We start from the raw sequence: 16,658 nt of genomic DNA on the forward strand, positions 1-16,658 counted from the left end.
TATGTATGCCTGTAGGAAAACAAAGTATCTGAAGTAAACACTAGTAAATACTGCTTATAGAAGTACATTTTATGTATGTATGTAGGAAAACAAAGTATCTGAAGTAAATACTAGTAAATACTGCTCATAGAAGTACATTTTATGTATGTATGTAGGAAAACAAAGTATCTGAAGTAAATACTGCTCATAGAAGTACATGTTATGTATGTATGTAGGAAAACAAAGTATCTGAAGTAAATACTAGTAAATACTGCTTATAGAAGTACATTTTATGTATGTATGTAGGAAAACAAAGTATCTGAAGTAAATACTACTTATAGAAGTACATTTTATGTATGCCTGTAGGACAACAAGGTATCTGCAGTAAATACTAGTAAATACTGCTTATAGAAGTACATTGATGTATGCCTGCAGAAAAACAAAGTATCTGCAGTAAATACTAGTAAATACTGCTTATAGAAGTACATTTTATGTATGTATGTAGGAAAACAAAGTATCTGAAGTAAATACTAGTAAATACTGCTTATAGAAGTACATTTTATGTATGTATGTAGGAAAACAAAGTATCTGAAGTAAATACTAGTAAATACTACTTATAGAAGTACATTTTATGTATGCCTGTAGGACAACAAGGTATCTGCAGTAAATACTAGTAAATACTGCTTATAGAAGTACATTGATGTATGCCTGTAGAAAAACAAGGTATCTGCAGTAAATACTAGTAAATACTGCTTATAGAAGTACATTTTATGTATGCCTGTAGGAAAACAAGGTATCTGCAGTAAATACTAGTAAATACTGCTTATAGAAGTACATTTTATGTATGTATGTAGGAAAACAAAGTATCTGAAGTAAATACTAGTAAATACTGCTTATAGAAGTACATTGATGTATGCCTGTAGGAAAACAAAGTATCTGAAGTAAATACTAGTAAATACTGCTTATAGAAGTACATTTGATGTATGTATGTAGGAAAACAAATTATCTGAAGTAAATACAAGTAAATACTGCTTATAGAAGTACATTTTATGTATGCCTGTAGGAAAACAAAGTATCTGAAGTAAATACTAGTAAATACTGCTTATAGAAGTACATTTTATGTATGTATGTAGGAAAACAAAGTATCTGAAGTAAATACTAGTAAATACTGCTCATAGAAGTACATTTTATGTATGTATGTAGGAAAACAAAGTATCTGAAGTAAATACTGCTCATAGAAGTACATTTTATGTATGTATATAGGAAAACAAAGTATCTGAAGTAAATACTAGTAAATACTGCTTATAGAAGTACATTTTATGTATGTATGTAGGAAAACAAAGTATCTGCAGTAAATACTAGTAAATACTGCTTATAGAAGTACATTTTATGTATGTATGTAGGAAAACAAAGTATCTGAAGTAAATACTAGTAAATACTACTTATAGAAGTACATTTTATGTATGCCTGTAGGACAACAAGGTATCTGCAGTAAATACTAGTAAATACTGCTTATAGAAGTACATTGATGTATGCCTGTAGAAAAACAAAGTATCTGAAGTAAATACTAGTAAATACTGCTTATAGAAGTACATTGATGTATGCCTGTAGGAAAACAAAGTATCTGAAGTAAATACTAGTAAATACTGCTTATAGAAGTACATTTGATGTACGTATGTAGGAAAACAAATTATCTGAAGTAAATACTAGTAAATACTGCTTATAGAAGTACATTTTATGTATGCCTGTAGGAAAACAAAGTATCTGAAGTAAATACTAGTAAATACTGCTTAAAAAAGTACATTTGATGTATGCCTGTAGGAAAACAAAGTATCTGAAGTAAATACTAGTAAATACTGCTTATAGAAGTACATTTGATGTATGCTTGTAGGAAAACAAGGTATCTGCAGTAAATATTAGTAAATACTGCTTATAGAAGTACATTTGATGTATGCCTGTAGGAAAACAAGGTAGCTGAAGTAAATACTTGTAAATACTGCTTAAAGAAGTACATTTGATGTATGCCTGAAGGAAAAGAAAGTATCTGCAGTAAATACTTCATCTAGAAGTAGATTTACACAGCCAACAAAGTGACATCCATCATAGGTGGTGCTGGTGTTATTCCTGCTGTCCACCATTTGTCTTGGACAGCCAGACTTGTAATTTCCATGTCTGCTTGGCTGCTCAGTTTATTGTGGATGTGCTTCACCAAACAATGGCCACAGACCTCCTTAAAAATGTGGTAAGGACGCTGGAGGCTTCTCTCTTTGAGGAGGAAGCCAAGCAGACAAGGTTGCAGACACCAGAGAAACAAGGATTATTAAAGCAGGGCCGCTCCTACATGCAGGCCTCACTACTGTCAATTGTACACTTTATTAAAGCAGGGCCGCTCCTACATGCAGGCCTCATTACTGTCAATTGTACACTTTATTAAAGCAGGGCCGCTCCTACATGCAGGCCTCACTACTGTCAATTGTACACTTTATTAAAGCAGGGCCGCTCCTACATGCAGGCCTCATTACTGTCAATTGTACACTTTATTAAAGCAGGGCCGCTCCTACATGCAGGCCTCATTACTGTCAATTGTACACTTTATTAAAGCAGGGCCGCTCCTACATGCAGGCCTCATTACTGTCAATTGTACACTTTTTTAATCAGAGTTTTATTTCATTTAATGCACAGGTGTCAAACTCAAGGCCCAGGGGCCATATGTTTTTAAATTGGCCCGTCCCATAATTTTAATGTGGTATGCCAAATAATTATGTGTGCCGCCCCTTCATTTTAATGTGGCCCATTCCATTATTTTAATGTGGAATGCCGAATAATTATAATGTGGGCCGCTGCGCCATCTTATGTAGTGCACCATATCATTTTAATGTGGCCCGTTCCATTATTTTAATGTGCCATGCCAAATAATTACAATGTGGGCCGCTACGCCATCTAATGTAGTGCACCATATCATTTTAATGTGGCTCGTTCCATTATTTTAATGCGGTATGCCAAATAATTATAATGTTGTCTGCGACATCACCTTATGTAGTGCACCATATCACTTTAACGTGCGCCATATCATTTTAATGTGGCCCATTCCATTATTTTAATGTGGTATGCCAAATAATTATGTGTGCCGCCACGTCATTTTAACATGGACAGCCCATCCATCCATCCATTTTCTACCGCTTGTCCCGTTCAGGGTCGCGGGGGTGCTGGAGCCTATCTCAGCTCCATTCCATTATTTTAATGTGGCATGCCAAATAATTATAATGTGGGCCGCTGCGCCATCTTATGTAGTGCACCATATCATTTTAATGTGGCTCATTCCATTATTTTAATGTGGCATGCCAAATAATTATAATGTTGGCCGTGACGTCATCTTATGTAGTGCGCCATATCACTTTAATGTGGCCCATTCCATTATTTTAATATGGCATGCCAAATAATTATAACGTGGGCCGCAACGTCATCTTATGTAGTGCGCCATATCATTTTAATGTGGCCCATTCCATTATTTTAATGTGGCATGCCAAATAATTATAATGTTGGCCGTGACGTCATCTTATGTAGTGCGCCATATCATTTTAATGTGGCCCATTCCATTATTTTAATGTGGCATGCCAAATAATTATAATGTTGGCCGTGACGTCATCTTATGTAGTGCGCCATATCATTTTAATGTGGCCCATTCCATTATTTTAATGTGGTATGCCAAATAACTGTGTGCCGCCACATCATTTTAATGTGGCCCATTCCATTATTTTAATGTGGCATGCCAAATAATTATAACGTGGGCCGCAACGCCATCTTATGTAGTGCGCCGCAACGTCATCTTATGTAGTGCACCATATCATTTTAATGTGACCCATTCCATTATTTTATTGTGGCATGTCAAATAATTATAATGTTGGCCGCGACGTCATCTTATGTAGTGCGCCATATCATTTTAATGTGGCCCATTCCATTATTTTAATGTGGTATGCCAAATAACTATGTGTGCTGCCACACCGTTTTAAAGTGGCCCATTCCATTATTTAAATGTGGTATGTCAAATAACTATGTGTGCCGCCACGTCATTTTAACGTGGGCCGCAATTTCGTTTTAATGTGGCCCATTAATCAACGTTTTATTTCATTTAACGCACAGATGTCAAACTCAAGGCCCAGGGGTCATTTTTTTTAATGTGGCCCGTCCCATAATTTTAACGTGGTATGCCAAATAATTATGTGTGCCGCGACTTCATTTTAACGTGGCCCATTCCATTATTTTAATGTGGTATGCCAAATAATTATAATGTTGGCCTGCGACGTCATCTTTTGTAGCGCGCCATATCATTTTAAAATGGCCCATTTGATTATTTTAATGTGGTACGCCAAATAATTATGTGTGCCGCCACATAATTTTAATGTGGACCACCATTTCATTTTAAAGTGGCCCATTCCATTATTTTAAAATGGCATGCCAAATAATTATAAAGTGGGCCGCGACGTCATGTTATGTAGTGCGCCATATCATTTTAATGTGCACCTTCACTTAATTTTAAGGTGGCCTGATCTTTCATTTTTATGTAGCATGCTACATACATCTAATGTGGCCCGCCATGTCACTTTATGTGGTCCGTCACATCAATATAATTTGGTCTGCCAATTAATTTTAATGTGGCCCTCGACTTCATTTTATCGTAGTCTTCCATTGTCATTTTACTGTGGTCCACTAAGTCATTTATGTAGACTGCCACATTTTTTATACGTAATCATTTTATGTGGCCGACCAAATTATTTATGTGGCCTGCCACATCACTTTATCATGGGCTGCCACCTCATTTGTAGTTTTTTTGCGTGGCAGGGTCCCTGTTACCCTCCTCAAAGTCGCGAAGTGCCACTAAGAGCGACACAGACCCCCTCAGGCCAATACAGAGGTGTCATTCAACTCGTTGTAAGTCCATGTATCGTCCCAAAATGTATGAAAATATTTGATGAAGGTTGAAAAGTGACTTAGTGCCGCTTCAAACGCACATAAAACGTGTGAATATGACGGATTGTAGCCGAAGACTGGAGTCCCCGGCAGGTGGATGGTATATAGCAGTGTTTATTACCCACAGAACAGAAGAAGTCTGGAGCTAATGTCATGAAGAAGTTTTTTCAGCGTAAAAATGGTAACTAAAGTGATGAAACCGTATTTTCATTTGTACTTTAAGTTTTGGAGTTTGGTTAAGAAACATTTATTTGATTATTTATTATCAATTTACAACGTTTGTACTTCAACACTACATAACTGTATGTACATGTATTTTTACTCAGTTACTTATTCCCATGAAGTATATTTGTAATCAGCCTGACCTAAGCTTAAGATTTATGTTTTAAATAAATAATAATTGATGTGATTAACACACGCTTTCATATCATTTGACAAGGTCTTAAACTGTAAGATATGATTATTGAATATGATTAAAATAGTAAGATTACAAATTCAGTGTTACTATTCGATTAGGATCCGGGCCTTCTGTAGTGAAACATTTGGGCTATTTCAGGTTAAAGAACTAATACACAAAAAAATCCATTATAAAATTGTTACACAACAGCAACATCATAAAGGTTATAATAGAATACACAGAGTAAGATATAAAATAGAAGCCCAGGTTGCCAATAAAGTCACCGTGGTATCTAAAGAGCGTGAGGCAAATGGAAAAGTGCTTTAGTGTGAGAAGAAGAAAATGCATACATCCCTTGGTCAGTTTCAGTGTTTTTTAACTGCTAGCGCCCCCTGGAGGACCGACAAAAAAATAATGTGTTTCTCAGCTGTGGTCCGTACGGGCTGCAGCTATACTCAGTTGTAATACACCTTTCCACCACTTGTGGCAGTAATGACAAAATCTAACAAAGAGAAGAAGTTCTTCTCAAATAGTGGAACTGACCCTACAGGAGACATGCTTTATCAGTATCATGCTTTATCAGTATCATGCTTCAAACCCCACTTCAACAAGCTGTGCACTACATTGTAAACATCAATCCTCACTTCCTGTGTATAATAAAAATCATTGTATTCATTTTTGTTTTGTAGGTTAAAATGTTGTATATATTTTGCTCCTGAGTTAATATTGCTGATCAATTAGATTTTTTTGCTATTTACTGAGTTTATCTAATTGTATTTTCACCATCATATGTTTTAAGTCATTCGAAAAAATGTTATAGTTTAAATAAGGATTTTTTTTTTTTTCAGGCAAATTTATGAACAATGTTAATAAATAAGTTATTTGTTGTAAATGGACATATATTTACAATTGTTTTGTTTTCTTCAATGTTAGTAAGGATACAATGTTACGCAGAGGTGTATTTATAACAATTTTACGGACAAATGATTCTATTTGATAAGCACTGAGCTGAAGTCAAAAATAAGTTTTTAAAGCGCAAAAATCATATTTTAAAATATTTTTTTATTTAATTGTATTTTCCCACTATCAAATGGTTTAAGTCATTCTAAAAAAAAAAATACTTTAAATAAGGATTAAAAAAAAAATATGAACGTTAATAAATAAGTTATTATTTGTTGTAAGTTGACCTACTAAATATTTCAATTTTTTTTTGTTTTCTTCAATGTTAATAAGGATACAATGTTACCGAATGCAGCTGAGATAGGCTCCAGCACGCCCGCGACCCCAAACGGGACAAGCGGTAGAAAATGGATGGATGGATGTTACGCAGAGGTGTATTTATAACAATTTTACAGACAAATGATTCTATTTGATAAGCACTGAGCTGAAGTCAAAAATACGTTTTTAAAGCGCAAAAATCATATTTTAAAATATCTTTTTATTTAATTGTATTTTTCCACCATCAAATGGTTTAAGTCATTCTAAAAAAAAAAAAAAACTTTAAATAAGGATTTAAAAAAATACATGAACGTTAATAAATAAGTTATTATTTGTTGTAAGTTGACCTACTAAATATTTCAATTTTTTTTTGTTTTCTTCAATGTTAATAAGGATACAATGTTACCGAATGCAGCTGAGATAGGCTCCAGCACGCCCGCGACCCCGAACGGGACAAGCGGTAGAAAATGGATGGATGGATGTTACGCAGAGGTGTATTTATAACAATTTTACAGACAAGGGTTGGAATTGGGGGTTGAATCACCAAAAATTATTCCCGAGCGCGGCACCGCTGCTGCCCACTGCTCCCCTCACCTCCCAGGGGGTGAACAAGGGGATGGGTCAAATGCAGAGGACAAATTTCACCACACCTAGTGTGTGTGTGACAATCGTTGGTACTTTAACTTTAAATGTTTCTATTTGATAAGCACTGAGCTGAAGTCATAAATAAGTTTTTACAGCGCAAAAATCTTGGAGAAATGATTGTGGCCATTCGCCACAAAACAATATCATAAAAACAGGTCCAGTGAAACTGAGATATTTCCATGTGTCCATTCCAGCTATTTTTTTTATTACTTTGCTTATGGACCGTTTGAGAAAAAGAAAAAGTTTGACCTCTATAGAAAAGAGTGTCCATGCCAAGTGAAAGTTTTACAAATACATACAGCCTGTAATTAAATATGAGTTACTCGGGGAAAGTGGTCACATTTTTGTCTGAAAACAGTCAACATGTTTTCAGAAATGTCATTTGTGTACTAGAAAGAAAACGGAGCACTAAAAAAAAAAAAAAAAAGACCGTGTATTCATCTTTAATATTTTTAAAAAACAAAAACAAGACCTGGGTGACCAAGTTTTGAATTTGTTTGAGATTTTCCCTCATTTACACCAGATAAAATGATACAAGTTCAACATGAAAACATTATTTCACTACGAGTTGGATGATTTCTTCACAAAATAGACAAACATTGACCGACAGTTTATTGACGTTTGTCATGTTTAACAAAGGGAAAGAGGACACATTTCATATTATCATTAAAGGGAAGTGCACTTTTTTTGTAATTCTGCCTATCATATTTTTTATCTTTATTACTTCTTGCGTAATTTATTTTTATCCCATATTTGTTTCCACTGCTGCACCTTAAGTTGGAGTCCTTAATGTCATTATATGCAAATATAATGACAATATATTCAATTATATATTCTATACAATATATTCAATATATATTCTATTCTATCATTCACAGTCCGTATGTAAGACAAGAACACAGTTTTTCTTTTTTTAGGCATTCTAAATCGTAAATAAACACTAGCAAAAGTCAGCTAACAATGGGGCCATTAAATCCTTTAAAAACATCCAAAAAGTGCCAAGAATATATGTCAAGACCTGAATATTTACAATTATTAGTGATATTGTTAATATAGGCGCTAACTTTGACATCCAACTTAGACCCGGAGATGGTGAGAAAGACGCTTTTTTTCAACCCTGTGTGAGGATGATGATGAATTGTTCATGTAAAGATGAATATACAAACATCCCATCAGTCTTTAGAATAGAATAGAAAGTACTTTATTGATCCCTGGGGGAAATTCAGCACCACAGTTCGCTCACAATAGACAATAAACACTTAGGTATTTTCTAAATGTAAATAATATAAATACAGTCTATTCTACAGCATTATTCACATGTGAATAACAAATAGTCTATTATACAGTATTATTCACATGTGAATAATATAAATACATTATACATTTACAGTAGATGTACAGTCAAAAGGAACATATGCATTATCCCAGTGAGAGCAGACATTGTACAGTAAGTGATTGTTTTATTATGTTTGTATATCTTGTTTAGCACTTAGCAATACTGCTACAAGATGCTTAGTGTTTGGCTAAAGCTGCATGTGTTCAGCACACAGCTTCTACAACTTGTAGATCATCCTCCTTATTTTCAGGCTCAAAAACAGACGTTTATGGATCGTCGTTTGTCCCAAATAAGTCTTTGTTGTCTCTCAAGTCTGCCATGATTAGTAGTGTTGAAGGGAAACGTAAACATTGTGCCGTATGCTATAAATATGTATAGCATACGCTGTATATGTAAATATTATGTGATATTATGAATGTTACTACATTACATATATATTTTTACAGCATGTATATAACACCTTGATGGAGGTGTTTGGGTGTCTTTTAGAGCGCTTTATAGGCGGAATAAAGCGACCCCTTTTACCTCCAATGTTAGCTGACTTTTGCTATTGTTTATTTACGATTTAGAATGCATAAAAAAAGAAACATATGTGTTCTTCTCTTACATAAAGATTGTGAGTGTTGGACAAAATTCCAAAAAATTAGAAAAAATAATTAACTATAATCCTCATGAAGGATTGGGAAAAAAAAGGTGACGCAAACGAGCATCTTTTTGGGTCTAAATTGGATGTCAAAGTTGACCAACTTGTGGGTTTATGTCCACAACCTTCTACTACCCAGGTGAGAGGCATGGTTTATCATCTAGAATTAACTTTCACCAACTCCGAGGTGATGCTGCAGCTCTACATGTCAATATAGCAGCATAAACTAGTTAGCTTGCTAAAAAATAGTCTGTCTGTGTTAGCACTTATAATAACAATATCGCTAACAATTGGTTAATATTCAGGTAAATGGAGTATTGTTGGTGTTTTTTGGATGTTTTTTTATAGGTCTCCGTGGGCGGAATAGATGACGCCGAATAACTGCATTGTTAGCCACCTCTTACTTGCCATTAGTTACAAATTAGAATGCATCAAAAAAGATAGATATAGACAACTTTTATTGCAATTTAATTTGATGCAAAACTAACAAAACAAACCATGAGAATATCATTAGTTTGCATTCCTACTGAGTTGCACCTACTATTTCTTCAAGTTAAAAATTACAGTGAGATATGTTCTTCTTTTATAAGACAACAAACAAAATTCCTTGTTGTTATGTCACTTTTCCCCGCAGTCTTCCCTTCATCCAAGAGCGTCTCGATGCCACCTGTCTGGGTTTCCCAATCCCGCCGGATGCATGGCTTTGGCCAGACGACACCAACAATTATGTCCAACTCCGTCTGGACCTTGACATTCCCTTCTTCGCTTCAGTGCAACATTCTGGGATGAACCCAAATGTTTTGGCTTTTATCGTCTGCAGCAAATCTGCAGCTTGTTTTACGGAATTTATTTAGATTGCGTGAACAAAACATCCAAATATGGTGGAAATACCCCGGTGTACAATTAAAATAGCACATTTTGGATAAAATATGCTTCGAGGTTGAATCTCTTTGTGTTTTGCGCTTCTTCTTTGGCTTTTTGTGACTTTGACTCCAAAGGTAGGACTAGCCTCAAAAGGGGTTTTACAGGAATATATAGAGGACACATAGCTATGGACCAGGGGTGTCCAAAGTGCGGCCCATGGCTAATTCTACAAATAATATTACAAAAAAATAATAAAAAGTGGAATAAAAAAACAAACAGGTGTAAAAGTAACAAATGTTGCAATATTGGCACTAATACCACTAAGCTGTCATGCAGAATTCTTTTTTGTTTACATTAAAACCGTCATATTGCTCAAAAAATAATATTTGTGGTTGATCTAGAGCAGGGGTCAGCAACCCGCGCCTCTTTATCGCCGCCCTAGTGGCTGCCTGGACCGCTTTAAGAGAAGTGTGAAAATGGAAAAAATATATTTTCTGTTTTAATATATTTTCTGTAGGAGGACAAACCTTACTAAATGTTACAAATCCCAGTGTTTATGTTACACATGCTTCACTGGCGAGAGCATTTGGCAAGCACCGTTTTGTCCTACTAATTTCAGTAATCCTTGAACTCATCGTAGTTTGTTTACATACACAACTTTCTCTGATGCTGCCACAGAAAGACCTGTTTTATGCCACTCCTTCATTGTCTCATTTTGTCCACCAAACGTTTTATACTGTGCGTGAATGCACAAAGGCGAGGCGTTGTTACAGACCACAGCAAACATGACCCAGCTTGCAAAGATTGTAATAAATCCATTAGAAGAAGACCGCCTGCCGTTTCCTTAAACTAGACACACACATCTATACCTTTGGCCATTATAAGACAGTCATTTCCAGGTATTATCTCATCCTGTAAGAAGTTTTACTAATGATTTCCAATGTTGAAGTGAAGTGAATTATACTTATATAGTGCTTTTCTCTAGTGACTCAAAGCGCTTTACATAGTGAAAACCCAATATCTAAGTTACATTTAAAGCAGTGTGGGTGGCACTGGGAGCAGGTGGATAAAGTGTCTTGCCCAAGGACACAACGGCAGTGACTAGGATGGCGGAAGCGGGGATCGAACCTGCAACCCTCAGGTTGATGGCACGGCCACTCTACCAACCGAGCTATACCGCCCCATGTTGCAAAAATGTGTAAAATTAAAATTAAAATACAACAATTCTGTCAATGAAGATTTGCGTCAGCCTTTGACAGTAGGCTAATATAGCTAATATAGACACTTACATCATGTGTTGTCTTCATTATAACACTTATATAAGACTTTTAAAGTCATTTTGATAGTAGGCTAATATAGACACTTACATCATGTGTTGTCTTCATTATAACACTTATATAAGACTTTTAAAGTCATTTTGATAGTAGGCTAATATAGCTAATATTGACACTTACATCATGTGTTGTCTTCATTATAACACTTATAATAGACTTTTAAAGTCATTTTGATAGTAGGCTAATATAGCTAATATAGACACTTACATCATCTGTTGTCTTCATTATAACATGTATAATAGACTTTTATTAAAGTCATTTTGATAGTAGGCTAATATAGTTAATATAGACACTTACATCATGTGTTGTCTTCATTATAACACTTATAATAGACTTTTAAAGTCATTTTGATAGTAGGCTAATATAGACACTTACATCATGTGTTGTCTTCATTATAACACTTATAATAGACTTTTAAAGTCATTTTGATAGTAGGCTAATATAGCTAATATAGACACTTACATCATGTGTTGTCTTCAATATAACACTTATATAAGACTTTTAAAGTCATTTTGATAGTAGGCTAATATAGCTAATATAGACACATTAAAAAGTTCAAGTTAAAGTACCAATGATTGTCACACACACGCGAGGTGTGGCGAAATTATTCTCTGCATTTGACCCATCACCCTTGATCACCCCCTGGGAGGTGAGGGGAGCAGTGAGCAGCAGCGGTGGCTGCGCCCGAGAATCATTTTTGGTGATTCAACCCAAAATTCCAACCCTTGATGCTGAGTGCCAAGCAGGGAGGTAATGGCTCCCATGTTTATAGTCTTTGGTATGACTCGGTTTGAACGCACGACCTACCGATCTCAGGGCGGACACTCTAACCACTAGGTCTAGACACCGGGTTTCGCCGACTTCTTTCTCACTTAGAGCCCCGCTACGTGATACCTGGAGGTACATATTTCATGGAGCGCTGCCCAGACTCCACCAGGTAGTGTACTCTCACATAGAACGTCCCCTTAAAGAAGGCTTCTCATCCTCTCTAAGCTTCACCAGGGATTTATGGAGCTGGGATGTCAGTCCTGCGGTGATGTTGAGCCTGACAGCTCGCTGGATCGATTCAAATTTCCAACTTCAAAAAAAGCTGTCCTGCACGCGCGGGAGTTTTCTGGCTCCCGCACTGCCGCAGCTTTAGCAGATGCATTTACAAAAAATTTTCCAAACGTGGCATATTCCAAAAGACAAGGTGTATGTGATGCTGAGAGATAATGCCTGTAACATGGTGATAGTAGGGCTGGGCGATATATGGAATATACTCGATATATCGCGGGTTTGTCTCTGTGCGATATAGAAAATGACTACAGTACATGGTGATATTGGAGTATACGTTCTATACACGGACATTACACTACAAGCTCTTCTCACTCTTTCTTGTCTCTCCTTCTCACAGAGACTTAAAACAAGCGCACCTTCTTACATACGTCACATACGTGCAACGTCATACACCCTCGCAAAGCAGAGAGGTAGCGGCATGGGTAACGTTAGCTGTGGTGCTAGCGGAGCGGTGCGAGTGGTAATACGAGAGAGAGAAGGTGCGAATCTGGTAACAAATGAAGGAAGAATTAATTCCCAAGAAAAACAGCAGGGGGTCCATCGTCTGGCGGTGGTTTGGCTTCAAGCGGAAAGATGTTGAACAGACAACCGTAATATGTCAAGTATGCGGCAAAAGCCTTGCTACAAAAAGTAGCACCACTGCTAATTTGTAGCATCATTTGAAAAGTCATCCGCTAGAGAATGAAGAGTGCTTGAAACTCTGCATGTCAACATCTCCGGCCGGTGCCACACCCACAAAATGCCCAAGCAACCATTTCCACATCAACACCGTATGAAACAACTAGTCAACAACAGAAGGAGATAACGTCCGCAGGAACCTACCACATAGTGAAGGACATACACTATTTAATTTCCTATTATGCAGCTCATTTTTATTTGACACTTATTGAAATATCTTGTGTGACATCATGCACAAAAGTGCACTTTATTTGTTTTAAACTATTGTAGTGGTGTTCCGTACAAAAAGTGCACTTTAATTCAGTGTTGTTTTGATATGTCATCTTAGTGACATCATCCACAAAAGTGCACTAATAGCTTGTTTTAAAATCTTGCACTTTCTGTTTTGAAATGACATGAATGTTTGTGCCACTGCTTAATAACTGTTTAATAAATACACTTTTGCTAAATTGACTTAGTTGTGATTTCCCTCTCTGCATGAAAGTTTAAAAGTAGTATATATTAATGCAGTATGAAGAAGAATGTTTTAATGTAGACACATAGAATCATCATACTGCTGTGATTATATGCATCAAGTGTTCATTCAAGGCTAAGGCAAAATATCCACATATATATGGTGTATCGTGACATGGCCTAAACATATCCACATATATATGGTGTATCGTGACATGGCTTAAAAATGTTGAGATATTAATAAAAGGCCATATCGCCCAGCCCTAGTGAAAGGTATGACAGATGCTGGATTACCAAGTTTGCAGCCGTGTCACAGCGCACTATATGTGACATTATTGCCACAGGGAGACGCATTGTGGGGCATTTTAGGCATTCTTCTTTAGCCTAGGGCTGGGCGATATGGACGAACAAGTACATCTCGATATATTTATACTTAAACTCGATTTTCGATGCATATCTCGATAAATTTTCCGGTGAAAGTATACATATAAATATATTCATTTTTGAGAGAGATAGGAATTAAGCTAAAGTGCTCGTCAACACTGCCCTCAAGTGTTGTGGCAGAAAATTGCAAGTGACGCGGTTAACCCAGACGAAGAGCTTTTTGACCAAAGAACAGAGGTGGGTAGAGTAGCCAGAAATTGTACTCAAGTAAGAGTACTGTTACTTTAAAGATTTATTACTCAAGTAAAAGTAAGGAGTAGTCACCCGAATATTTACTTGAGTAAAAGTAAAAAGTATGTTGTGAAAAAACTACTCAAATACTGAGTAACTGATGAGTAACCTGTTCATTTAATGATGACGGCAACAAATAATGCATAAAAACATAAAAATAGTAATGAGCAAATTCAGAGCCAGGAATATCTCTTAAGCAACTAAAACAATAATATATATTAAATAATAATACATTAACATAAAACAAATTAAGGCAAATTGAGCCACAGTAACTTAACAGCACCATAGGCTCAGTAGGCAGAGATTACAAAGGAAAATAACAAGTTAGCCTTTACGCAAACCATAAACTGATAGGTGTGGGCTGCACCTGGGAACACACTGTGCACTTCTGATTGGTGTTTCTATGCATGCGTGAGTGTGTGTGCGACTGTGCGTGTGAGTGTGTGTGTCTCTGTCTGTCTATGAGGCTGCAGTGCGTTAATAAATGTCCCCACACGATGTACATTTGACAGTGATTCATAGCAGGGAAGCTAACATCAGCCTACGGTGACAGCCAAAATATCTACTAATGTTACTTACCGCCATGTGCTTCCTCAAATTTGACGTTGAGTTCATGTAAGCTTAAGCTTGTTAATCATGTGACCGCCTGGCTCTAATTGATTGGTGAAACGGAGTCAAACGTCACCAGTGACTGCATTTGATTGGTGAAACGGAGTCAAACGTCACCAGTGACTGTATTTGATTGGTGAAACGCAGGCATGCGATAGATCCTACTTTGAAGGTCTGTCTGACAAACCAAAACAAACAAAGCGTGCATTAACAGATGGATAAAAATCAGTAGTGAGTAGCGAGCTGAATGTAGATAAATGGAGCGGAGTAAAAGTAGTGTTTCTTCTCTATAAATATACTCAAGTAAAAGTAAAAGTATGTTGCATTAAAACTACTCTTAGAAGTACAATGTATCCCAAAAGTTACTCAAGTAGATGTAACGGAGTAAATGTAGCGCGTTACTACCCACCTCTGCCAAAGAACCACCATCACATGTTATGTAGACCACAAGGAAGTCTTTTACATTTAGAAAAAAAAAAAATAATATGACAACTTTAATGCGCCCTATAATCCGGTGCGCCTTTTTTATGAAAATAAACCTGACTAGACCTGCTCATCGGCAGTGCGCCTTATAATCTGGTGCGCCCCATGTTCCGGAAAATACAGAATATGAAAAAACACACTAATAGTAAGAGTAATTCAGTACAGTATGAGTCATTTGGAAATATTAGTTCAGGCCTACTTACTGTTGGTAGATGTCCCGATGATTCCCCTGCAGATGGCTCTTCAAGTTGGTTGTTTTTTACCAGAGGAAAGCAAGGAGACCAGCTGGCAACCCAATATCAATATAAATCTAAAATGTTCTTGACCGCTGCCAAGGTAAAATGTCTCCACATTTCTTCTCTTTCTTCCAGGTGCAGAAGACATATTGAAATGACGTGTGCAACAATACAGCGGGGATGTAACGATATAAGCTTTTCATATCACGGTTATTGTGAGCAAAATCATCACGGTTGTCATTATTATCGCAGTGCTCAAAAAGCTTCTTAAACAGAACTCAAATAAATGGACACACTGTTGGAAAAGCCACCATTCTGCATCTCCTGTGTTTCAATATGTTTCACTGAAGTGTTTTATTCTGGTCTTGTATCTGTTTTAATAGCTAAACTTTTATTGTTGTACTGTTTGTATTGAGTTAGAGTTTATTTCAAACATGCATGCATACAACATGATGCATCACAATTTCCAGTTTCTCTATTCAACATGTTCGAAAAGGAGTAGGAAGAAGCAGAGCTTATTTAATCCTACGCCTTTTCCTTTACATAGCAGTTGCTAACACTTTTGTTCACTTCCTGTTCTCAGTTTATTCACAATATACTCCATAAGGACTAACAATAAAAATAAATAATAATTGGTGAAGTAAGTAATATTTATAATGGTGAGATGAGTAATATTATCTTGAAAATGAATGGATGGATGAAATAAATTCAGAATGTTTATCATGGTTTTTCCTTCTTTGTAAACACTTCAAGTTTGAAGAGTTTCTTGAAGTGGATCATATTAGTACATTGTTTGATTGCTTTGCTTCATCCATTCCATCATTTGATTCCACATACTGATATACTGAAGGTCTTAAGTGTTGTACGTGCATACAAATGTTTGAAATTACATTTTCTCTAAGATTATCTTTATCCTCTTTTGTTGAGAAGAATGGTTGTATATTCTTGGGTAGCAGAGTATAGTCTGCTTTGTGTATAATTGTAGCTGTTTGCAAATTCACTATGTCGTGGAATTTCAGTATTTTTGATTCAATTAATAAAGGGTTGGTATGTTCTTTATATCCAACATTACGTATTATTC

At 36.1% G+C, this 16,658-nt stretch overlaps 1 protein-coding gene across 1 annotated transcript in view; it reads right to left on the reverse strand.

Annotated features, from left to right (window-relative positions):
* Positions 1-16,048, reverse strand: part of bglapl (bone gamma-carboxyglutamate (gla) protein, like) — a 24,343-nt gene extending 8,295 nt beyond the window's left edge. The window contains exon 1 of the mRNA XM_061976952.2: positions 15,545-16,048. The gene's annotated coding sequence lies outside the window, so the exon portion shown is untranslated. The remainder of the gene's footprint in view (positions 1-15,544) is intronic.
* Between the last annotated feature and the right edge of the window lie 610 nt (positions 16,049-16,658).

The sequence above is a fragment of the Nerophis lumbriciformis genome, linkage group LG16 (genome assembly GCF_033978685.3).
Source record: "Nerophis lumbriciformis linkage group LG16, RoL_Nlum_v2.1, whole genome shotgun sequence".
Taxonomy (NCBI): domain Eukaryota; kingdom Metazoa; phylum Chordata; class Actinopteri; order Syngnathiformes; family Syngnathidae; genus Nerophis; species Nerophis lumbriciformis.